Source organism: Podarcis cretensis (assembly GCF_951804945.1).
Source record: "Podarcis cretensis genome assembly, chromosome: 4".
Taxonomy (NCBI): domain Eukaryota; kingdom Metazoa; phylum Chordata; class Lepidosauria; order Squamata; family Lacertidae; genus Podarcis; species Podarcis cretensis.
The window spans coordinates 77,988,264-78,012,609 of NC_137173.1; the positions used below are offsets into that span (position 1 = coordinate 77,988,264).

Genomic DNA, 24,346 nt, shown 5'->3' on the forward strand with positions numbered 1-24,346 from the left:
CTGTTGGAAGCTGCTCCTCTTGGAAGAGAGCAAATCTTAGTTCTACACAAAAAAGCTAACATTTTGATAAAGAACAACTAAGTTGCAGCAACATTTTTAACATAAATGTACCTGTATAAAAAATAATCAAAAGTTGCACAACGCTCCTTGACATAGTGTGTCATTTCATGGGATCAACAAGGGATTTCATCTCAAAATCCTATTTACAGTAGAGTCTGAATCTGAAGAGGAGAACCTTGCTACACTCTTGGTTCCCATTAGACCACAGCTTGCAGGACTCATGTCGGAAGTGCTCAGTTTTGTAAAATACCCAATAAGACAACAACAAGAAGAAGTTGTTGGGTTTTTTAAAATTTGGCCCCTGTGAAGCTGTATCTCATCAGAAGCTAATGAAAGTGTATCTTTTTATTATTATTTCAGTCGTTCTTGAGTGACTCCAACTTTCCCTGGTCTCTAGCCAATGGAATTCATCTCCGTGTGAATGTCTGCATAACTACAACCACTAAGGTGCGATTCATAATTCTGGAGGATCCTGATGTGCTTGAAGAAGCTCTGTTCTCTTATTTGCCAAGGCAGGCATCCCCAAACTCGGCCTCCCAGCTGTTTAGGGACTACAATTCCCATCATGCCTGACCGCTGGTCCTGTTAGCTAGGGATGATGGGAGTTGTAGTCCCCAAACAGCTGGAGGGCCAAGTTTGGGGGTGCCTGTGCTAAGAAATGATCTTTTCAGGTACTGGGAGGTCTTGATTCCAGGCAACACTAATTACCTGAGATATTTCCTAGTGCAGCCACTGAACCAGAAGTAGAGTTGTCAACCAGCCATATCTGGAGTGCACTATATTGACTACCTCTGCATTAAGCATAGACCTTGATATCCTTGGTCATGCACCCAGGAGCTACCAATTCATTATGGTGGTGTGTGAAGGCAAAGAACACAGGTTAATCCTTTGAGCTGAACAGCTTTTATTCTAATTCCTTCGGTATCTCCCATCTCTGTGAATCTTTCTGCCTTTTCCCCCAATTTAGCATTATATTTGGGTGGTTGGGAGGTGGTGGTGCTGGAACAGGTTAGTTGCGATATTCATCACGCAGGGTAAGGATTTACATTCCTTTTGTCAGCGAGTAAAAGGTTCCAAACATCTGCAGTCAGAGCCCAGCAGCTTAACAGTTTCGTCCCTGCCCTGACCGCATAATTGTTAAATTGTGCATGTAAAATGGCTTCGGGATATTCTCTGCTTCTTCCAGCAGGTTATCAGGGAAAACCTGCCAAAAAACATTGCGGTGTTTATATATCCTTTAGGTTAGGAACTCAAAGGTCAATAGTTGCCAAAAGCGTTTTTTTGCTGGGCAACTGCTACTTTTCTCAAGCTTCACAACCCGCCTCAGCCGCAGTGATCCTTATAATACACATAAACACACAAACACACATCTTGCAGACCTTTCTGCTATGTCCAAGCAATTTTGGTTTACTCAGGTATTCTATCCCTCTTTTTGCTCCAATTAATCATGATGATTAATTAGCTGCATAAGTGGGTATTACATGCTGCTCCAGTCAGCTTACATCCTCTAACATTACTAGTCTATTTCTTTTGGCTATAAACATCCCCACTGAAACTTATTTTTACATGTAACAATGCAAAGATATAATTACCTTTCATGGGGCACGATTCTCACAGTATATGCATAATGTATGTACTGTTTGTCGTTTTTGCTCTACAGGTAATTTATTGTTTAAAACGGGCAAACGGAGGATGGCTGAGCATTCTCAGATGCTAGTCTAGTGCAAGTCTTGAAGTCCTCCGTCTTCAGGGAATCACTTCCACAGAGTTGTTTAGAAAGACAAACACAAGACTTTCCCAAGTTAAATAAACGAAGAGCTCGTCTTTAAAGTAGCGCCGGCTCTGTGTTCTAGGATTTATTTCTATCGAACTACCCGTGCAAGGGATAAAAACAACCTCCAGTTGTTATTTTTTAAAGCACTTTTATCACCTGAAAACCTTTAATGTAAAAATAAATGGGTACAGAAAAGTTTTAGAAATCTCGGCATATTCCAGTTACTACTGTGCACAAAATCTGTGGACACTGGAATGAGATGACCATTTATCCAGATTTGTGCAGGGGGAATAGAAATTATCCTGCTAATAGGCATGTCTTCAGAAAATGGCAGAAATTCAGGTGTCAGACACACTTCTGTGGGGAGGGAATTACACAACCTAGGAGCTGCCGAAGATAAAGCTCTGTCCTGGGCTGCCACTTCCACCTCACACTTTTGAGGATGGTGAACCATCTGCTATCTTAACACCTAAGTGGGGTCTCTAGGGAAGGAGGCACTCTTTCATATATTTGGAGCCTAAGTGGCAACAGCAGCAAATGTGTTGGCAGTGTTCTGCAGTGTTGGAATGGAGATGGTGTTCATCACAAAAGATGGTAGATATCATGCCCTCTGACATTTCTCCAGTGAAAATAGGGACATCCCATTCCATAATGAAAATTTTACTATTTATACCCCACACATCTTATTGGGTTGCCCCAGCACTCTGGGCAGCTTCCAACATATATAAAAACATAATAAAACATTAAACATATAGGATTGCCTTCAGAAGGTTCAGGGGTTGGATAACTCCATACCCTCCAACATTTCTCCAATGAAAATAGGGACATTCTAAGGAAAAGTGGGATCAAATTCTGGGATCAAATCAGGGACGTCCCTAGAAAACAGGGACACTTGGAGGGTCTGGCATATATATTTTTGTCTTTCTCTACTATCTGGATCAGGAGAAGCAGAGGAGGTGCCAAACCAATGTCTGCGGGGGAGTAATGGACTGGTTGTTTCAGGTGTCTCTAACTTCAACACTTTTATTTTGTTTCTTTCTTTTGTTGTTAGGTGAAGACACATCTGTTTGTCCAGGCCTTTGGGGAGCCCTGAGGTGCATTGGATGCTGAGAGTAATCTGCATTTGCTGTTGCTGCTTTTTGGTTTTATCCCTGTGATTTAATTTTATTGTGATTTATATTTTTCCACCTGTCTTTTTATCCATTTTCATATTGCTATTTTTCATGTATCTGTATTTTGAGCCCTGAGACACTGAAGCAGAGGGCAGATTGCAAATGATTTTAATGATGAAGTACAATAAAAATATTTGGAGAAAAGTCTGCAAAGAGGCCTTCTTCTAAGGGTTTGAGGAAAAAGAAAAATCTCAGAACTTTTCTCAGAAAAACATCTTGACCCAGTTCTAGTTTTAATGACAGATGCCTGAACTGTAACCCCTGCCATCCCCTCTTCTTTCCTGCAGTGTGGATTATGAATTTGAAGTGACACGAGTACAGTGGTACCTTGGGTGAAGTACTTAATTCGTTCCGGAGATCTGTACTTAACCTGAAACTGTTCTTAACCTGAAGCACCACTTTAGCTAATGGGGCCTCCTGCTGCTGCCATGCCGCCGGAGCACAATTTCTGTTCTCATCCTGAAGCAAAGTTCTTAACCTGAAGCACTATTTCTGGGTTAGTGGAGTCTGTAACCTGAAGCGTATGTAACCTGAAGCATATGTAACCTGAGGTACCACTGTACTTAATTTGTACAGGACAGGTTTGCTGAAAGACTAAATACATAACTTACGCTGATATCAGCTGCAGTGGCACAAGACTGTTGTGGCTTGGTTCTTTTGGCCAGATCTCCCCATTGGCCAGATAGCAATGAAGCTATGTTGAAGAGCTTATCAAGATCTGAATTGCAGTGCATCTGTAGTATTCCATGAAACTGGATTTTGCCTCAGATGACCATGGTTTTAAGTATGTCATCTGGGGAATCTGTGGCTCTGCCCTTCATTTCAGCGGATTGTCGTGTGGTGCCCAAACTAGGATCTTCACTGGTTGGAAGAAGGCTCCTCAATCTCTGGAGACCCAGGGGGACATTTGGAAACCTGAGAAACTGTTGAGGGAGACCTCAGTCTATAGCCACAAATGTAGCCCCTTCTACACTGCAACTCCTCCTCATCCCATATGTCAGTGTTTAGATGAGAGGTCACCAACATCTCTGGGAACATTTGGAAACCTGAGAAACTGACTGTGGGAGCAACATCATAAGGCAAAACAGGACCAGGACAATGTGGGGAATCTATGTTGGCCCCAGGCACTCCATGCTCTACATCTGGATTTGGGCTTGAACAATCAAGGACAAGTGTGGATGGATGGAGGGTGAATTGAAAAGCACAATTTGTGAAATTGCACAACATCATTACCAGTCATGGGTCTGCTAAGGCATTAAATGTAGCTTCCAATATACCAGCTTTGTGGCACTTGAGCCTTATATACGTTGATCACTGAAAGCATCTCTATATAAACACACACTAAAAGAATGTGAGCTTTTTAAATACAATTTTAAACTTTTTATTTGATCAGCCTCTCAGAAAATGCTTCCAGAGCCATTTAAAAAAGATCTGTTCAAACAAAAATCAGTTCAAATATATTAGGATTTTGTTTCTCTTAATTGCAATGATATCATCAAATCAAATAATATAGTTGATGAGCATTAAAGCAATAAAGTACAAAAGAAAACAAATGGATTGTGATGAGAAAGCTATAGCTGCAGTTTTGTTTTGTTTTTTAAAAAATATGAATCTAAGGAAAGCAGATGAAATGCCCTTCAACATCTGAAAGAAATAAAAAAATGCCAACAGATTGTCATCAGATATATTTGGTTTATCTATTAAAAAAAAGTTTTATACATATTTCTTTGGGGAATAGTTTAACAAATAATACATAGGATTTGTGCAACACAACTGTAAACAGACGTGTAATTCACCTGGCTTGTAATCTGCTCTTTGTTCATGCTTTTTTCATGCTTAAAGAACAAAACCAAATGAAAAAGTATGCAATTTGTAACAGAGCAGAAAAAAATAGATTCAAAGACTGATTGAAATGTGTTTTATGAATCTTCTTCACTTGTACTTAGTCCATTTATTTCTGATACTTGCTTGCATTTCACATGTGTTCATTAGCATAAATGAATACCTTCAGAAATATTTTCTCCAAAGAATATTTCAATATGTGCACCTGAGTCTGTGCATGTTTACTTAGGATTAAGCCTTGCTATGTTCAATAGGTCTTACTCCTGAGAAGGAAATGTAAGACTTTTAGGGTTTGAGTACCTTTCATTTTTTCCATTCTTATTTGCTACATTTCCTCATCAGTTTGCATTTTTTAAAAATGCTCACAAAAATTCACCATCATTTTAGTATACATTTCTCTTAATAAACACATTTTTGCAAGCAATTCCCCAGATTCAATGCATTTTTGTACGCCGACAGAAATGCAGGCGTTTTATGAACATTTCCCCCTATTAGTTTGTATGCTTTTGTTTGGTCATAGAACTGCTAAATTTGGGGGGTGGGGATGCAAATGTTGAAGGACAGCTGAATTTCAGTTTGTGTATTATCTTGTGAAGTGTGAACCGAAACCTAATTTCTCCTCTGTTCTGACTCCCAAGTAAGCATGCCTTAACTCACAGCCTTCAATACACAGACATGCGTATTGTGACAATCCTTTGTCATCCTACTGAACTGAATAGCATTCTTCCCTATATAGAGGCTGCAATCCTAAACCCACTTACAAAGGAGCAAGCCCTGTGGAACACAGGACTTTAATCTAAGTAAACATGCATAGGATTGTGCCGTAAATCTGTCAAAAGGGCGGGTGGGGGAAGTCATCCTTCTGTAGTGGTTAAAAAAAAACAACAGCAACCCTCAACCACCCCATAATGTATGGATGCCTGAAACATTAACTAGCAAATTTAGTGTTTCTGATATCCTCTGTTGTTGAGCACATGTTGCCCTCGGGTCTGTAACTGAGCTGCACTCAGGCTTTTATGACAGGCCCTGTCTTCCCTTTCACCCAAAGGCAGCGTGCATTGCGGTCTGTGTGAGTGACAGAGAAGGAGCACCTTTCCAGAGCTCCCGTCGGAGCCTGGGAAAACAAAAAACCCCATCGTTTCTATTGCTCTTGTTCCACCCCACTTCATCCCTACGCCGGCCGTGCACGGCCACTTGTCACTGACCCTTGCCTTGTCCCATTTTCTCTTCGCCCTTTGAGGTTGCACATGTGCGACAGTGCCGGGCGGCCTCAGGTTTTGAACCTGATTGTACAACATTGTCCAGCACAAGCCATGCAGAAAGGGACTGGCTCAGACTGCAGAGCCGGGACTCAGAGAAGAGGGGAGCCTCCTTTATAGGTGGCCAGCACAGAGAGGCACAGTTCTCGACAAGCGTTATTGTGTTTGTATCTGGCTACAGAGTCACTGGAGTAGAAATTCGGGATGTAAAGCCTAGCGGGAGGGGAGGCAGAGGGGAGAAAGGCAGGCGATCAGATCACTTTTGTTACATATATTTCCTTGGTGCTGAGGTGCAGTTTGACACCACGCTCACTGAGTAGCTTTCGGAAATAAAATCCGCACCTGATCTCTGTTGTTGCTTCTTGAAAGTAGACTGGTCCTGGGTTTAAGATTCAAGCACCTCCTCTTCCTTATGGGGAGTTGTATTTTCTTGTGTGGGAATCAGGAATTGCAGACTATCAATTCAATTCAAAGTGTTGGTGCTGACCTTTAAAGCCCTAAACAGCCTCGGTCCAGTATACCTGAAGGAGCGTCTCCACCCCCATCGTTCAGCCCAGACACTGAGGTCCAGCGCCGGGGGCCTTCTGGCGGTTCCCTTGCTGCAAGAAGCCACGTTACAGGGAACGAGGCAGAGGGCCTTCTCAGTAGTGGCACCCGCCCTGTGGAATGCCCTCCCACCAGATGTCAAAGAGTAAAATAACTACCAGACTTTTAGAAGTCATCTGAAGGCAGCCCTGTTTTGGGAAGCTTTTAATGTATAATAGGTTATTGTATTTTAATATTCTGTTGGAAGCTGCCCAGAGTGGCTGGGGAAACCCAGCAAGATGGGCGGAGTATAAATAATCGTTAGTGGTAAGCAGGGCCATCCCGTTCATTAGGCAGGCTGAGACAGCTGCCTCAAGTGGCAGAATCCAATGGGCACCGTCTTGGGTGTCTTCCTGCTGTTGCCTCCACTGGAGAACAAAGAAGAAGAAGAAGAAGAAGAAGAAGAAGAAGAAGAAGAAGAAGAAGAAGAAGAAGAAGAAGAGGAGTAGTAGTAGTAGTAGTAGTAGTAGTAGTTTGGATTTGATATGCCGCTTTATCACTACCCGAAGGAGTCTCAAAGCGGCTAACATTCTCCTTTCCCTTCCTCCCCCACAACAAACACTCCGTGAGGTGAGTGGGGCTGAGAGACTTCAAAGAAGTGTGACTAGCGCAATGTCACCCAGCAGCTGCATGTGGAGGAGTGGAGACACGAACCCGGCTCCCCAGATTACGAGACTACCGCTCTTAAGCGCTACACCACACTGGAAGGTGCAGCGGCTTCCGGGTTCTGGTGAAATCTTGCACGATTTTGCAAAGCTCATGTGAGATGTTGCCAGAAGCCACACCTGGGTAAGTGAGGCTTCAGAAGGGGTGGCAAGGAGGGCAGGGGCACATGGAACATACATTGGGTGGAATCTTCCCATGGCAAAACAGGATGGGAACAAAAGTCATTTGGGGAAATGTAAGTTATGGGGTAAATTGAGTATTTAGAGCTAATCATGAATGCCTCAGGGTAATACATCACACATCTCAGCCTGTACATGACTTTTACCAGCGAAGACAGAGCCAGGCCGCAGTGACCCATGCTTTGGTAACCTCAAGACTAGATTGCTATAATGTGCTATATGTGGGGCTGCCCTTAAAGCTGTTTCAGAAGTGATGGCTATTACAGAATGTGGTGGGTAGACCACTGAGTAGTCGCCCATTTCGCCAATTTTGAAGGTGCTGCGCTAACCTCCAGTTTGCTACCAAACTATATACTAGGTACTCTTGCTGATATTTAAACCTTGGGCCTAGATATCTGAAGGAATACCTGACCCTGTAATAGACTCGTCCATATGTATCAGAAGAGGCTCTGTAGGCAGTGCTACCATTAGCTGACAGCAACCCACAGTCTATGTTGTGCCTCATTCCAAAGGAAACACAAACCCTAGGAAAGCGCCCGGAAATCCTGGAATCTCTCACCACTTGCAGATTGGGGTGGCATAGTACATGCATAAAGAGCTCTGTGAACCCTCTTACCGCTTTTTGAACAGTCCCCACACATAGAGGATTTAACCCACGAGTGTACCGGGTTTTAATATCATGGCCGATCAAAACTCCTCCAAGTTTTGCATTTGCAAATGGAAAATCCAAGTAATATTCGAACATTTGCATTGGCAACATCCTTCAAATTATGCCCCCGTGCCAAGGCATGGGCGCTTAACCCAGTGAATTCACATAAAAGAAAATCAAGACATTGTCCAAATTAAAACGAATAGCCTAAGTTTACGTACTACGGGGAATAAGGCCCTCGTGGCATTTGACCTTGGGCAGGATCTGATGAATGGAGGTTTCTTTCCCCCTCTGCACAGCTGGAATTTGACTTTCACTCTTCCTTGCAGCAGCAGTTCCTTCCTACTCCCAAACAGACATGCTGCTGTTCCTTTTTTAAAAAAAAAGCTGTTTGCCTATTCAGCAGTGGGAACTATTGCAGAGAAAAAATAAAGGCAAAGCTCCAGCTTGTGCCTGGGAGAGAAGGGGGCATTCTTATACCATTATTTGGTGGGCAGCCCCCATTTTCCCTTCTTTCCCCTTGCTTTGCCAACCTAACCTTTTATTATTATTATTATTATTATTATTATTATTATTATTATTATTTTGCCCACAACTGGAGAATTCTGCTCAAGAAATGTGCACCTCAGCATTCTGCCAAATGGCTCAGGGCAGCATACATCCTATTTTATGTCCACAGCAACCTTTAGAGGTAGGTTCGTTTAATTTGGCCGACAGATGTGAGCGGCCCCTATCCCCAAACAGAACAAACGGAAGTGAGAGAGAGCTCCAAATGGGATTCTTATTCCTGCCCATCCTTGTCCTCCGGTCCTTCATTTTTGGTACGGATGCAAATTGGGCCGCCTTTGGGGCAGTTTCCCATTTGTACCAAAATGAGTGCACAGACCCTCGCCGTGCATTTAAATAGGAGAGGAATTGAGAAGATCATAGGTCAGAAGAATGGAAGTGTCATGTTTCAGGTTATTTCTTAAATGAAAACTGGATAAAGATCTTGATTGGGTTGTCTTCTGTGGTGGCTTTGCCTTAGCATAAATGGGAGTTGCTTCCATTTGCACAAGTCAGAACATAATTTTCACCATTCTCTCACTACCCTCTTCTCCCTTCCCTGCATAAATTCCTCCTAAGGATTGGCAGGAAGGGAAATATTCTAGAACAGAATATCATACAGTGCAGAGGGCTGGAGCAGGCGGAAGGAACCCACAGCACTTGAATGTACTTATATTTATTTACTTACTTTGCCAAACCTTTATTAGGCATTATAAGTATTGTTGTTGTTTAGTCGTGTAGTCGTTTCCGACTCTTCGTGACCCCATGGACCAGAGCATGCCAGGCACTTCTGTCTTCCACTGCCTCCCGCAGTTTGGTCAAAGTCATGCTGGTAGCTTCAAGAACACTATCCAACCATCTCGTCCTCTGCCGTCCCCTTCTCCTTGTGCCCTCCATCTTTCCCAACATCAGGGTCTTTTCCAGGGAGTCTTTTCTTCTCATGAGGTGGCCAAAGTATTGGAGCCTCAGCTTCAGGATCTGTCCTTCCAGTGAGCACTCAGGGCTGATTTCCTTAAGAATGGAGAGGTTTGATCTTCTTGCAGTCAATGGGACTCTCAAGAGTCTCCTCCAGCATCATAATTCAAAAGCATCAATTCTTCGGCGATTAGCTCTCACTTCCATACATCACTACTGGGAAAACCATAGCTTTTACTATACGGACCTTTGTTGGCAAGGTGATGTCTCTACTTTTAAAGATGCTGTCTAGATTTAAGATGCTGTCTATATAAGTATAGGCCATCATAAAACACCCATATAATTTAAATATATATATATATATATATATACAAATAAACAACCATGTAAAATATATTATAACCAAGATATAGGTGTGGACAGAAGTACTTTTTTCCTGAGGCAACCTGTTGGTATTGCAAAATACTGCATGTTTTAGGTTGAGATTTTCTGCTTCTGATTTATTTATTTTTATTTTAAATCCATTCTTTGTGCTATGATAACATCAGAGAGAAAACTTAAATTGTTTTTCTTTTTTTTTAAAGCCACTTATAAACAAATACTATTAGCAAACCATTTTAATTACCGCACGGGAATGTAGTTTCAACGTAAGCATTTATTAATACATGCTAAGCACTCATTACAGATTTTCATGGAAAAATGATAAAATATTATGTATGAAATGAATCATTAGCATGGACCATTAAGTCCTCTATTTTCATTTAATTGAATTTGTCAGTAGTCCCCTCTTTAACTGAAAGCCAGTCATAACCACAAAATTAAATAATAATTAAAGAAACAAGTATTCAAAGAGTTGCTTGGTAGCTAAGGTGCCATTTAACCAAAACATAGCAATTTAATGTAAATTGCCACCCATCTTGGTGCCACGCAGAAAATTATACATCCTGGGGTTCATATATGCCTTATGCAAAGTTTTCTACAGTTGTGGGTATAGGTTCCTCTACAAGCATTGCAGATGCTGCTTTCGTTTGCATTCCTGCAGATCTGTAGGATATTTTCATTCCTGAAAAGCTGCATATCTGCATTTTACCACCCGACTTACATCTATGGTGAGAACGCCTAGGGTGAGAGTACTCCTGGAATACATACTTTTGTCTGAGATTGAAATTTTTCTTTTGCCACACGTGTTTCTGGTATACTGGTATTTGAAGGACTCCCATATCTGAAAGATCTGCATGTTCACTTTGTAGGTTCACCCCAAAGTATTCCAAGAATGCATGCAGAGGAGAGCAGGGTCACACACACTTGATCCCCACCCAGTGTCCCCATTGCCACTGGTTTGGAATGTGCCAAGTAGAAAGTCTGAAGGGGGAGCCCATGTGTGTTCACGATAATATGCATAGGTGCCTCCATGTTGGAACTCCAATCCACAGGTCTCCTGACCGTGTGGGGTACCCTATATACTTGAAGGCACGCTTGGCAAATCCACACTGTGATTAACTCCTGCCCGGTAACCAATGTCCCCACTGTGGAAGGATGTGTAGATCCAGAACTGGCCTCCACAGTCACTTATGGACTCATTGTTAAAACCGTGTTTATGGGAGACAATATTATTTGGCTATGGGTGATTGCCAAAGAAGAAGAATGCCTGACTACCTGGGGGGCCAATGGGGTAGAGACAGGGGGACATGAAGGAGGCAGGTCCAGTGTGCAAGGCTCCTCTCCACGTTTTCTTGGAAAAGTTGTTGTTGTTGTTATCTGATTTATTATCCATATTATGCCCTAAGATCCCACGGCAGGTCACAGCAATTTGAAATACAATAATAACATAACAAGACTAGAGTGTATAAAATATACACTTAAAGAGGCGAAGAAGTATGTTTTCAGCATAAAACAATAACTATATACAGTGGTACCTCAGGTTAATTCGTTCTGGAGTTCCGTTAATTCATTCTGGAGGTCCGTTCTTAACCTGAAACTGTTCTGAACCTGAGGAACCACTTTAGCTAATGGGGTCTCCTGCTGCCGTCACGCAATTTCTGTTCTCATCCTGAAGCAAAGTTCTTAACCCGAGGTACTATTTCTGGGTTAGCAGAGTCTGTAACCTGAAGTGTCTGTAACCTGAAGCGTATGTAACCCGAGGTACCACTGTACAGCCAAGGTGTCAGAGGAACTCTGTGTGTAGGGAGTTCCACAACTTAGGGGCTGCCACAGAACATGGCCTCTGCTGAGCCATCCCCACCTACAAATTTCTGTAGGTGGTGGAATTACCAAGAGGGTTCCCTCTGTATGGAAGGAGGCAGTCTTTCAGACATATGCATTGACTGAATGTACTGAGTATTTGGGTTGCCTTTTCAAAAACTGTGCTCAGTGTGACATTTCATAATCCTGAGGAGGCAAACTACCACCAACATATAACATCCTGCTTGAGAGATTTGCACTGGCTGGTCAAATTCAAGGTTTTGGTACTATCATATATGGCAATATGCAACTGAGAACCAGGTTACTTGAGAGACCACCTTATTATCCTTTATATACCCAGAAGACACTGCAGTCTGTGGGAGAGCTTTTCCTGCAAGTTCCACAGATATCAGACAACTGCTCCATAGTAAATCGGAGCAGCGCTTTCCATGTGGGACATTTCTGTTGAGATATGACAGTCACCCACAATCTGTAATTTTTGGAGACAGTCGAAGATGTGATATGGTACTGATCCTTTTACTGTTGTCATTGTGGTATTATGTTTTTATCTTTTATAGCTGCCCTTGGTATATTTTAAGTTCATTTATAAATATTAAAATAAATAATGCTTCATAGTAAGTACGTACTACATTGGGATGTCAGTGCATTTATCCATGAATGCAACACACCTGAGTCCATGAGATGTGCCATTAAATATCAATGGACTGAGGGAAGATAATTGTTAATATACTCAGAAAACAGTGTGTGCATACACAGCTCCCACCTTGATCCCCAAACCAGATTGAGCTGAAGATAGACAGCTATGTGAATGTTGACCACACCTGCCAATCAATATATACCACTTTAAACACTGCTGTCTGCAATGTAATTTTTTGTATGTTACAGACAGATTTTCTATATGCATATAGTTTTAATTCTATGAATGTTCAATTGGTTTTTCAAAAAGATTACCTTTTCTATGGTTTAAGCGAGTCTTGTTTCTGCCTTGAGTCCTGTGGCGTATGTTATGTATGTATGTATGTATGTACAAATAAATATTAAGTCATGGTTTCCTCCAAACAATCCTTTGACATGTAGTTTGTTAAGGGTGTTTAGAGATGTTAGGAGACCCCCCATCCCAACTTTTCCCTTACAGAGATACAATTCCCTGAGTGGTTTAGCAATCAATTCCTCTTCCCAGTGAATTATGGGAACTGAAGTTCTGTGAAGGGAACAGGGGTCTCCTAAGAACTCTTGGTGCCTTTAAGAAAAGTTCTCAGGATTATGAAACATGACTGTTTCAAGTGTTATAAGAGTGCTTTAAGTGCATAGCACAGATGACACAAAGTGTCATGGGCCTGACAGATAGCATCTCATCCCTGCATTCAACACCTTCTCCTCCACCTTCAGATCTGAAGCTGAGCAGAAGACAATTTCTGGGCCAGGAACTGCTTCTTCCACCCAGCTCTTCACTTGGCAGAAGACAACTAAGGAGCACTAAGTGAGCCAGTTCTGAGTTTCTTAGTTCTAAGGTAAACTGCGGCCATTTGTTAATTTGGCTGCTTTTATTTAGACTGTATAAATTCCTTCTTGCACAACCAGCAGGGGGAGGCAAGGTGTAAGGAAATATATCTAAAACATCACAGCAGCAAGGTTTTTTTTTAAAGGAAAAAGAGAGAGGGGAAAATGTAAACTGACCTATCCAAGGTATGAAATGTAATATGTTTGTGTTAGAGTTAATATTTTGGCTCTCTGTATAGTATCTGTTTAGGAGACTGCAGTGTACAGTTGCAAGATGGCTGTAGCTTTTAGGCTCATTTTATTTGTGTCGCTTTCCCCAGTTTGAACACAAAACTTCAGTCAACATTAATTTCAAAGTGAGTTAAAACATTATAAAGCCATGCAGTTTCACCTTGGTGAGTTTGAGCTTCACCAAGAAAATTATTTGGTTTAAAATAATAATTCAATTCTGCTTCCATTTGAAGGCAAACTTATCTAATTTGAACTTTGCAAAGCAATGTATGAAACAAAACACAGCCAACCTTCAAAATTCACACTCCTCTGAATTTTGTGATTCGGTTCTCCAAACCAGTGATATGTAGAAAAATGCATATACAGGGGTAAAGTGTGCATATAAATATGTTAGTGAAACTAACATATATTAGGGAAAGTGCTTTGCAAAAATGTGCATATTAGGCAATATTGCATACCCCAAAAAATGTATATTAGGAAAAAATTGTACTAAATGCTGATGGATTTCCAGTAGGACTTAAAAAAAAAAACCTCTGCAAACTGCTTTGGAAATATGGAGAATTGAATTAAAGATTAGAAAAAGAAAATGAGAAACTGAGGGAAACAAAATGGAGAAATTCACCCATCTCCCATGATCAGAAATGTTTTTCTAAAGGTTGGGGTAGTTAATAAACCACATTCCACTGCAGACAAATATCTAGTAAAAATGAAACTATGTCAAGTAAGGAAACTTGCCAAGTAAGGAAAGCACAAGGAAGAGTGGCCAGCTTTGCAAAATGGAAACTTAAATCTCTAGAGCATGGGTAGGCAAACTAAGGCCCGAGGGCCAGATCCGGCCCAATCGCCTTCTAAATCCAGCCTGCGGAAAGTCCGGGAGTCAGTGTGTTTTTACATGAATAGAATGTGTGCTTTTATTTAAAATGTGTCTCTGGGTTATTTGTGGGGCATAGGAATTCATTCATTCTCTGCCAAAAAAAAATATAGTCCAGCCCCCCACAAGGTCTGAGGGACAGTGGACCGGTCCCCTGCTGAAAAATTTTGCTGACCCCTGCTCTAGAACTTATGAAGTGTCTGAATTGCAGGTCCAAGGGCTGTTGTGAGGAAGTTTCCTCCATTATCCAGATTTCGGCAATACCTTTATTAGCTCAACTAAAATTCCGAAATCCATGTAAGTTTCACATTTTATGGGAGAAAGTGGGGGTTTCTCTGTCGCTCTTTCTTACCTTAAAACCATAGCTGTCAACTTACAGATTTGAAAATAAGGGACCAGCAGCCTTGAAAATAAGGGACCAGCAGCCAAAATAAGGGACCTGCAGCCTCACCTGTTCTAGGCACTCCAGTCTTCCTGTCCTCCTGCAGTCTGGTCAAACTCATGCTGGTAGCTTCGAGAACACTGTCCAACCAACTTTGTAACCAGAGATTCAACTGAATAGAATCTGAATCAAATGCACCACAAGGCCTATGCAGCTTCAACTTAAGATGGCTCCCCGGCCTGGCTTTGCACTGCAAAGTTTGCAGCAGCACGTGCAACAAACTGGTGTCCAGCATTAAAAGAACCCCTCAGCTTGCATTAACTAGCCACACACAAGGCATGCAAGCTCCACCCCCCCAGTCGTTCTTAGACTTCTTATTGGGTGAGCAACACAGCCAAGCAACACAGTTGGAGCCTCCCTCCTCCCTGGCCAGCAGGGAGGGAGGGAGAGGAGCTGCTTCCTTTGAAATTTAAGGGACATCATTTAAGGGACATCCATCAATAAGGGACAGCAGCGGGTAATGGCGCTGGAATAAGGGGCTGTCCCTTCAAATAAGGGACACTTGACAGCTGTGCTTAAAACAACCAAGTATTCCTACTTGTTTCTTTTTTTAAAAAAAAAAACATTAACAGCTTCACATCAGCTGGCTTAGTTTTCCAGGCACTTGTTCATGATGGGAGGGGAAATCCTCTACCATGAGGAACCCTGGTATTTTCCTTACACTGAAAGGTTGGAGACATTGTTTCACTTTTTCTACATGCTTGCCTGCAGCATTTTTTTTAAAAAAAATGTCTGGGTCACCATGAACCACTTCAGTGGCCCTTGATTCAACTCATCCAGCATTGTAAAGATCCTGATTTGACTTGGATAAACCCCAGATCCTTCAGAGGCACCCCAGATCACCTCTTCTAAAACACACACATTCACACAGAGAGAGAGAGAAAATATGGGAAAGATTAATCCAGTGAGCCTCCTCAATAGAAGCCCCTCACAAGAACGTCCACTTCTACAATGGGGCTTTCTCTCCCTCTCCTCCTCCTTCCCCTGAAATTGTCTGGTGGAGGGGATTGGGAGAAGCTTGGGAACAGCACATGGGGAGAGGAAGGATTGTTCAGTCTGGCAAGCTGAAATGCTTGCTGTGATGGAATGATCACCTTAGCATGACACTGAATAATAATAATAATTTATTATTTCTACCCCACCCATCTGGCTAGGTTTCCCCAGCCACTCTGGGCGGTTTCCAACAGAATATTAATAATAATAAAAAAGCGACAAAACATCAAACATTAAAAACTTCCCTAAACAGGACTGCCTTCAGATGTCTTCTAAAGGTCATATAGTTTTTGATTTCCTTCACATCTGATGGGAGGGCATTCCACAGGGTTTGTGCCACTACTGAGAAGGCCTCTGCCTAGTTCCCTGTAGCTTCACTTCTCAGTGAGGGAACTGCCAGAAGGCCCTGGATGCTGGACCTCAGTGTTCAGCTCCTTGAGGTGCCCTGAGCCAAGGCTGTTTAGGGCTTCAAAGGTCAGCACCAACATGCCAAGCCCATGAACTGTGCTAGGAAACATGCTGGGAGCCAATGTAGGACTTTCAGGACTGGTGTTATATGGTCTAAGCAGCTACTCCCAGTCACCAGTCTAGCTGAATTCCTCCTTATATACATGTGTATATACTATTTTATTATGCAAACATTCAAATGTCTTTTGACTGCATAGATATGATTGGAGAGGTGGACTACATATACTGAAGCAGGACAAACTGAACTTGAAGATCAGCAATATGAGAAACTGAGAGAATCCAAAACTGACAGACTCGTCCAACCCTAGCAAAGACTGATGAGAAGGAGATACATACAGATGAGGGTTCTTAAGAGATTCATTCAATCTTTACAAATTCCCCTATGAAATCACTGGCTAATGTGTGGACTGAAACTTAGCTATCCACTGGGATTTCACACTTCTCTGAATGTTGAGAAACAGTTCTCAGCAGTTTCAGAACATGAGAATGCTTTCAAATATGTATTTTTAAAGAGGACATATATTTAGATATCTATTTGCAAAAAAACCACACGCACACAGGTGTGCATTTTGATAAAGAATGCACATTTAAATATGTATTAAACTTTTGGAGAGAGAGAGAAATTCTCAAAACTTTAAAATTCATGAATCCATGCAGAAACTGAACAGAACTATGGGTAAAAATGTGCAAAAGTGACATGGAGCTGAAAGATATATTTGCCCAGCCCTAGAACAGAGTGTGAAACATATCAAACGCAGCATCTTCCTCTGCACTTTAGGCTTATGGAACTCGTAGCCTTTGCTATGATTCCCATAAATGCATTTCAGCTTCAAATGTTGCTCACTGAGCAAAGCCCTTGGGAGCAGCCTTGCTTAATGACACAGAATCTGACCCCATGATTCTTCCAAGCCAAGATTTTGCCTGCGTAATTAATTCACTGGAACTTACAACAGCTTTCTTATCGTCTCAGCATATCCCAGAAAATCTCACTACATGATCCTAAACCATGCCATTTACTAAATTTATGCACATAAATATAACATAAAGAAATCAAATGCTATTATATATTCCCTTTGTTCCTTTATGTTGATACACTCTATACAAAAATATTTAATACACTTCTGAAAAGTACGATGCCAGTGATAAAGTCAGTTTACAGCTTCATAGATAATTTATGAAAGTTTTTAACAGTGATCTTTAATGTCATAACAATGTGACAATGTGAACATTCATGTTTGCATAGTGTCCACATACAATATGAATACTGAATATTAATATGAAATGAGAATTTGATTTCCCCCCCCAAAAAAAATGTGCTGAAAAAGTTACAACTTGCTCTATTGCCTATGCATATTACACCATGAAATGCTAAAGCCTTTTCCTTAATGCGGATTGTTTCAGTATATTAATAACAAACTCTTGGCATACTTGGAATGCAAATGGAATGGTAGTTGTTTGGTTTTAGGTTTTGCGTGTCCATTTTCATCTTAAAACAGTGGGTGATTAAAATGGGCAGCATTTTAAAATACAGACTGCCTCTACTGCCACAGACACATGGCATGTTTTGTTTTGTTTTTGATTCAAACCACACATTGCCATGCTTTTAAAACACATGCTCACAACCATCCACCATCTTTCTTTCATAAAAAGCAGCAGAGGCTGATCAAAAATCAAGATCATGGCACCAGCAGAGGGGTTTTTTTAAACCCTTCTTTCCCATTCTGTTTTGTGCCAAAAATCACCCACCAAGATGTTGCTGTTTTCTCCAAATGTGTGTTGTCTTTGCTGCATTAGCAGCATCAAAGTGACCAATCCAGGGCTCAAGCAGTGTGTATGGAGGCCCTGGGCTGCCCAGATGACCTACTTGATGTGACCCAAAGGAAAGCAGAGCAATATGTTTGGCACCAGCTTGGTTGCAGGAGTTGCTGGAAGGAGGTATACAAGGCACCATCCAATCTCCACTCCAGATATCTGTAGGGTTTATTCCGGGCTTTCTCAACCTCGGCCCTCCGTATGTTTTTGGCCTACAACTCCCATGATCCCTAGCTAGCAGGACCACTGGTCAGGGATGATGGGAATTGTAGTCTCAAAACATCTGGAGGACCGAGGTTGAGGAGGCCTGGTTCACTCCTTAGCCTGATCTTTTCCCAAAGATATCCCACAAGGCAGCAGAAGTTTAGGATCAGAGTTTTCCTTCTCCTAGATGGGCTACCTTCGATGGTTGATGAACACTATCTGCCCCTCATTTCCCTCTGCAACATGTGCATTAGTCATGTTCTTGACCACTGGACCCACAATTGGACTCTTTTGCCCAATCCACCAGAGCGTTTCAATGGAGGCAGCAAATACAGCAAAGTAGTGTGCAGAATGCAGTAGTGCAGAGTGCAGTAGTGATGTATGGAAGTGAGAGCTGGACCATAAAGAAGACTGATCGCCAAAGATTTGATGCTTTTGAATTATGGTGCTGGAGGAGACTCTTGAGAGTGCCATGGACTGCAAGAAGATCAAACCACTCCATTCTGAAGGAAATCAGCCCTGAGTGCTCATTGGAAGGACAGATCCTGGAGCTGAGGCACCAGTACTTTGGCCACCTCATGAGAAGAGAAGACTCCCTGGGAAAGACCCTGATGTTGGGAAAGATGGAGGGCACAAGGAGAAGGGGACGACAGAGGATGAGATGGTTGGGCAGTGTTCTCGAAGCTACCAGCATGAGTTTGACCAAACTGCGGGAGGCAGTGGAAGACAGAAGTGCCTGGCGTGCTCTGGTCCATGGGGTCACGAAGAGTCAGACACGACTAAACAACAACAACAACAAGTGTGCAGAAAAGTTTCCGGAAAATAAAAGTTGGTAATCTTCTTAGCTAACATGGCTGAAAGCAGGAGACTTAGTCATCCATATCTGGCCAGCTTGGAGAGAAAAAGCTAACATGCCTGCACGGGCCACTGAAGGACCAATCTTTAAAAAACCTTGACAATCTTTGCTTAAAGCAGCCCAATCAGTTTAAAGCAGCCCGCCTTTAATTCTGTGTTGGAATAAGGATAGCCAGTGATTGTCATTATTGCAAGGATTGCAAATGGAACCTGCATGCAGAAAGAATCAAACAGGGCTGATTTCGGCAATACGAAATCTTCTTGTTCTCAACAGATCTACATGAGCACCACTTTTCTCAGAGTTCTTCACTACTAACATAAAGCAGTTCTCCAGCTCTGCTCCAAAATGATCAAAATGACTTACAAATAAAATTCCTCTTGTTAGTGTTGAGATGAACTGGGCATGAAGAAGCAAGGTGATGACACCATCGCCCTTCTATAGATTTCTGGGTTCAAAATTGCAGTTGACTGCTTTGAAAAATGGAACAGTTCATAAGCTGGAAAAGACTTGTGCCAAATAAAATACAGGTAAGAGGATTTATAGCAGAAGCTTAAGGAAGGGGCCTTGGAGTCTCTTATTTCTTAATGCCACATGTGTACTTGATTCCTCCTGTTTATTTCTTGCAGCTGCAGCCTGTGCAGAAGAACCCAGGTCCTCAGTGATCCTTGTTCCTTGAATTCTAGTTGGCTTACAAAAAAGAGGAAATGACTGGTAGCCATGCATAAAAAGGTAAAGGCAAAAGGACCCCTGACCATTAGGTCCAGTCGTGGCCGACTCTGGGGTTGCAGCGCTCATCTCACTTTGTTGGCCGAGGGATCTGGTGTACAGCTTCTGGGTCATGTGCCCAGCATGACTAAGCCGCTTCTGGCGAATCAGAGCAGCGCACGGAAATGCTGTTTACCTTCCCGCTGGAGTGGTACCTATTTATCTACTTGCACTTTGACATGCTATCGAACTGCTAGGTTGGCAGGAGCAGGGACCGAGCAAAGGGAGCTCACCCCATTACGGGGATTCAAACCGCCAACCTTCTGATCAGGAAGTCCTAGGCTCTGTGGTTTAAGAAAGCAAGGCTATTCCCAACCCCCTGTATTTTCCATATAGCTTATCTTGTTGAACATACTACCACATGCAGTCTTCAACTTCAAGCCTGCATTCACCTTAGATGGGAAAGAATGAAAAGATAAGGTCTGAGTGCCCCATTGAGATACTTGACTTACCCATGGGAAGTTCAAAACACCACTTTGCAGTGCCATCATGGGCTGGAGTTTTGCATGTGTTAAAGTATGGTTCATATGGTCCTTTTAATAGTTACTTTTTATTGCCTTTCCTCTTGTATTCATACTTTTAATTGTCCAGCTCAAAAAGAGGATTTCAGACTGAAAAGACCACTTTATAGCTTTATCTGAATGTCAAAATTCTTTCCACTGAGAGCTGTCCTTTAAACTGAATGCAGCCCTATTTGGTGATAGAGATGGTATTTATTTAACATGCACAGCATAGTGTCCTCCATCTGAATGGATTGGGGAATATTCAAAAATGTTCAGATAATTTAGAAGTTCAGATGAATGATGTTGCTATTGAGGTCCATGAAGGACACGGCAAATTGGTGACCGTTTCCTTCATTTATTACTGTTAATTTGTAATGCTGAGGTTTTTCACGAAGTCAAGTCACAAAGCCAATGCTCACTTGATCATTATGAAGCTATACAAATATTATCAAGTAGGTCAAAAAACAGCCACCGAGCTTCTTTCTTGAATATATCCTGATGGCCGAAATCCAACAGAGATTTTTTCCCATTGCTACATTCTGTATTAAAGCTACACCTACTGGTTTTCTGCCCATTGGACATTGCTAAAGGCACTAGGAATCTCTCAGAAAATTGAACAGTGAAAAGATCTGTGGGATTTTTGAGACATCTTGTTCTCTGTGAGAAATCAGATGCTGGGCATTTCGATGGACCTATAGTCTGTTCCATCAGGTCTGTTCTCAAGGAAATGAGATAAACAGTGGCAAATGGTACACTAGTGGTAACTAGAAAAATAGTTTGCACATACATGAAGGATTTGAATAGACTTGGGATGAGAGAGATCAGCAGGCAATGGGACCAACAGTACCTTGGGTCCAAAACTTCCAGCCATTCTGCTGGGACAGCCTAGCGGAGACTTAATCCCCTGCCTAAAGAGAGGTTGACTGTGTCACTGGGACATGTGCTGTGTTTGTGTGTTGTGAGCCTAGAATCATAGAATTGTAGATTTTTAAGGGACCCCAAGGGTCATCTGGTCCAAGCTCCTTCAATACAGGAATTTCAGCTAAAGCATCCATGACAGATGGCCATGGATGGATGTCTTGTCATGAGTTGATAGGAACACAGTAGCCTGCTTTATATGGAGTCAGGCCATTGGTCCAACTAGCTCAGTAACATTTGCAGTGAGTGGCAGCAACTCTCCATGGTCTCAGTCAGGGGTCTCTCCCAGCCTTACTTGACCTTGCTTGGGATTGAAACAGGAACCTTCTGCATGGAAAGCAGATGCTGTACCATAGAGCTTTAATCATTCCTAAACTCCCTCCACCTATGGCTGTCATCATCAGCCCAGCCTCTGTCTGATGAGCCTTTGGAGATCTTGTCACTGGGCATTTTTGAATGGCATATTCAAATGAGCAAGCATAGGATACAGCTACCATCCTGCTGAGAAAATGGCAGCATCTCTTTCTTTCTTTCTTTCTTTCTTTCTTTCTTTCTTTCTTTCTTTCTTTCTTTCTTTCCTCCCACCCTCCGCTACCAGTGAACTGGGAATAAAGGATTGTTCTGTTGCTATCTTTGATGCAACACCATCAGAAGTGTGAGGTTACCAAATCATCATCATCGGGTTGATTTAATAGCAGGATAATTATTTCTTTCACTTTGGGGTGCAGAACTTTTAGATTCTTGCAGACTACAAGTGGCCTTGGAAATCTAAGGGGAAACTTCTTAATTATGTACAGTGGACCCTCTGGATACGAATTTAATTTGTTCTGGGGGTCTGTTCTCACCCCAAAAATTACGTAAATAGAGACACACTTCTGGGCATGCGTGCGGCGCGATTGAGCGCTTCTGCACATGTGCAAGGCAGACACAGCGCTTCTGCACATGCATGTGGGGCGAAACCCGGAAGTATACACTTCTGGGTTTGCCGTGGCTGTAACCCAGATATTCTGTATCCAGAGGGATATGTAAGTAGAGGTATGACTGTATAGGTATATGCATATGTAGCATTTCTACTGTTGGCATTATGGTGGGAGTTGCTGGCACACGTCCAGTTCACCACATGAAAATCTAAGCTGCCTGTATAAGTGCAGAATTTAGCACTGGTTCTTAAGGTTTTGCTTGGCACTTTGCCAGAGATGTTATGTATTTAGCTGGGAAAATTGCCTAGGAGTTAATTGAGAGGAAAACACTAATATACATCCTCTGCCACCAAAAAGGGAGGGGGAAATGCAATGGCTAGGTGTGCGTTGTTGATCCTTGATAAGAGCAGAGGCGTGCCATCAAGAATCATCATGAAACTGATCCCAAAATGGAACAAACCCTTTGAGAAATACCAAACTGGAGCCATTTTCATTATTGTTCCCTTTTCACATTTCTTTAGCTTCCCTTATTAGCACTCTACTGAACAATCTCCTCTTCCATAAATATATCATGGCCGTCTGTTTAGAAAAGAACAACAAACAGGGGAAAGAGCTAAAACTCAACATTTACTTGCATGATTGCCACACACACAGGTTGATATGAATTATTTCGTGGTCCATGAAATTAATTGAAGCATGTTGTTGTTGTTGTTGTTGTTGTTGTTGTTGTTGTTGTTGTTGTTGTTGTTGTTGTCATTTCTACTACACTTGTAAAAGAAACTTTTAAAAATCTAAGCTGTGTACAGATATTAAAATATAAGATCCTTCTGTGCCCAAGGACTCGCAATCTAATAGGCGATGTATAAAAGGAAAAAAGCATGAGGAGGGGAGAGGAAAGCTAACATCAGGGCAGCTCTTCTCCCAACATCCAAAGGAAGGGGACGGATTTGTCTCTCCCTTGTCATGATATTCTTTTTGGGAAGCAGGAGCAGCAACCTCCTCACAGCCCTTGGTATCACAGCCAGTGATATTTAGAGAGAGAGGTCAGCCTTGCAGGGCAACATGAACTTTTCATCACCAGGCTCCCCACATGTCTACTTAAATTTATTATTTAGGGACCATCCATAAACTAAGTAACATTCATTTAAAAGCAGATTTTCTCTCTCCTCAACGGCAAGGCCTCAGCTGCAACTCTGTCTGGTCCTAAGTCCACACCCTCTCCAGCCCTTCTCCATGGTCTCCTTGAATTTGCCTGGCTTGAAATACAGTGGTACCTCAGGTTACAGATGCTTCAGGTTACAGACTCTGCTAACCCAGAAATAGTACCTCATGTTAAGAACTTTGCTTCAGGATGAGAACAGAAATCACGCGGTGGCGCAGTGGCAGCAGGAGGCCCCATTAGCTAAAGTGGTACCTCAAGTTAAGAACAGTTTCAGGTTAAGAACGGACCTCCAGAATGAATTAAGTTCTTAACCCGAGGTATCACTGTAACAGTGATAGTGGCTAAAGAATAAAGAGGTGTGTGTGTGTGTGTGTGTGTGTGTGTGTGTAGAAACCATACTTTCCAAGGCAAAAAAACTGAGATACTATATTCCGGGGCCACACTACTGTGCAAGACCACAGCCCCGCAAAAAATGCTTTTTGGGGGTGAGATCACAGCACTCAAAATGGCTGCCATGCTCTTGTGTGAAAAAAACAGATGTCCCAGTTTTTCCGGGACAGTTGAGGGGTGTGGTAGAAACTAGCCAATAATGGTAAATGTTACATCCATTGCTCTGTTCAATTTTGCCTTTGACCTCACCCATGTAGACCTACCACCACCACACAGAATGTGGGTGAAGAGAATGTGGGGAGTACGCAAACCTGCTCCACTACTCTCATTGAATTTCGCCTCTGTGGGAATCATGAAAAGCGTATACTTTTAACTGTGCTATTTTTCTGACCTACTTCAGCTGCACTAGGGATGGTCTGAGCATTTCAGTCTTCCTGGTTCTCAACTGTAGGTCTATCTATC

General features: G+C 42.2%; 2 long non-coding RNA genes across 2 annotated transcripts in view; one reads left to right on the top strand and one right to left on the bottom strand.

The window, feature by feature from the left end:
* LOC307214371 overlaps positions 1-3,153 on the top strand; it is a 45,961-nt gene extending 42,808 nt beyond the window's left edge. The window contains exons 2-3 of the long non-coding RNA XR_013837997.1: positions 421-507; positions 2,886-3,153. This is a non-coding gene — a long non-coding RNA (uncharacterized lncRNA). The remainder of the gene's footprint in view (positions 1-420; positions 508-2,885) is intronic.
* Positions 1-15,345, bottom strand: part of LOC307214442 — a 565,797-nt gene extending 550,452 nt beyond the window's left edge. The window contains exons 1-2 of the long non-coding RNA XR_013838095.1: positions 15,163-15,345; positions 14,812-15,114 (exon numbers count right to left, since the gene is read on the bottom strand). This is a non-coding gene — a long non-coding RNA (uncharacterized lncRNA). The remainder of the gene's footprint in view (positions 1-14,811; positions 15,115-15,162) is intronic.
* Positions 15,346-24,346: the final 9,001 nt, after the last annotated feature.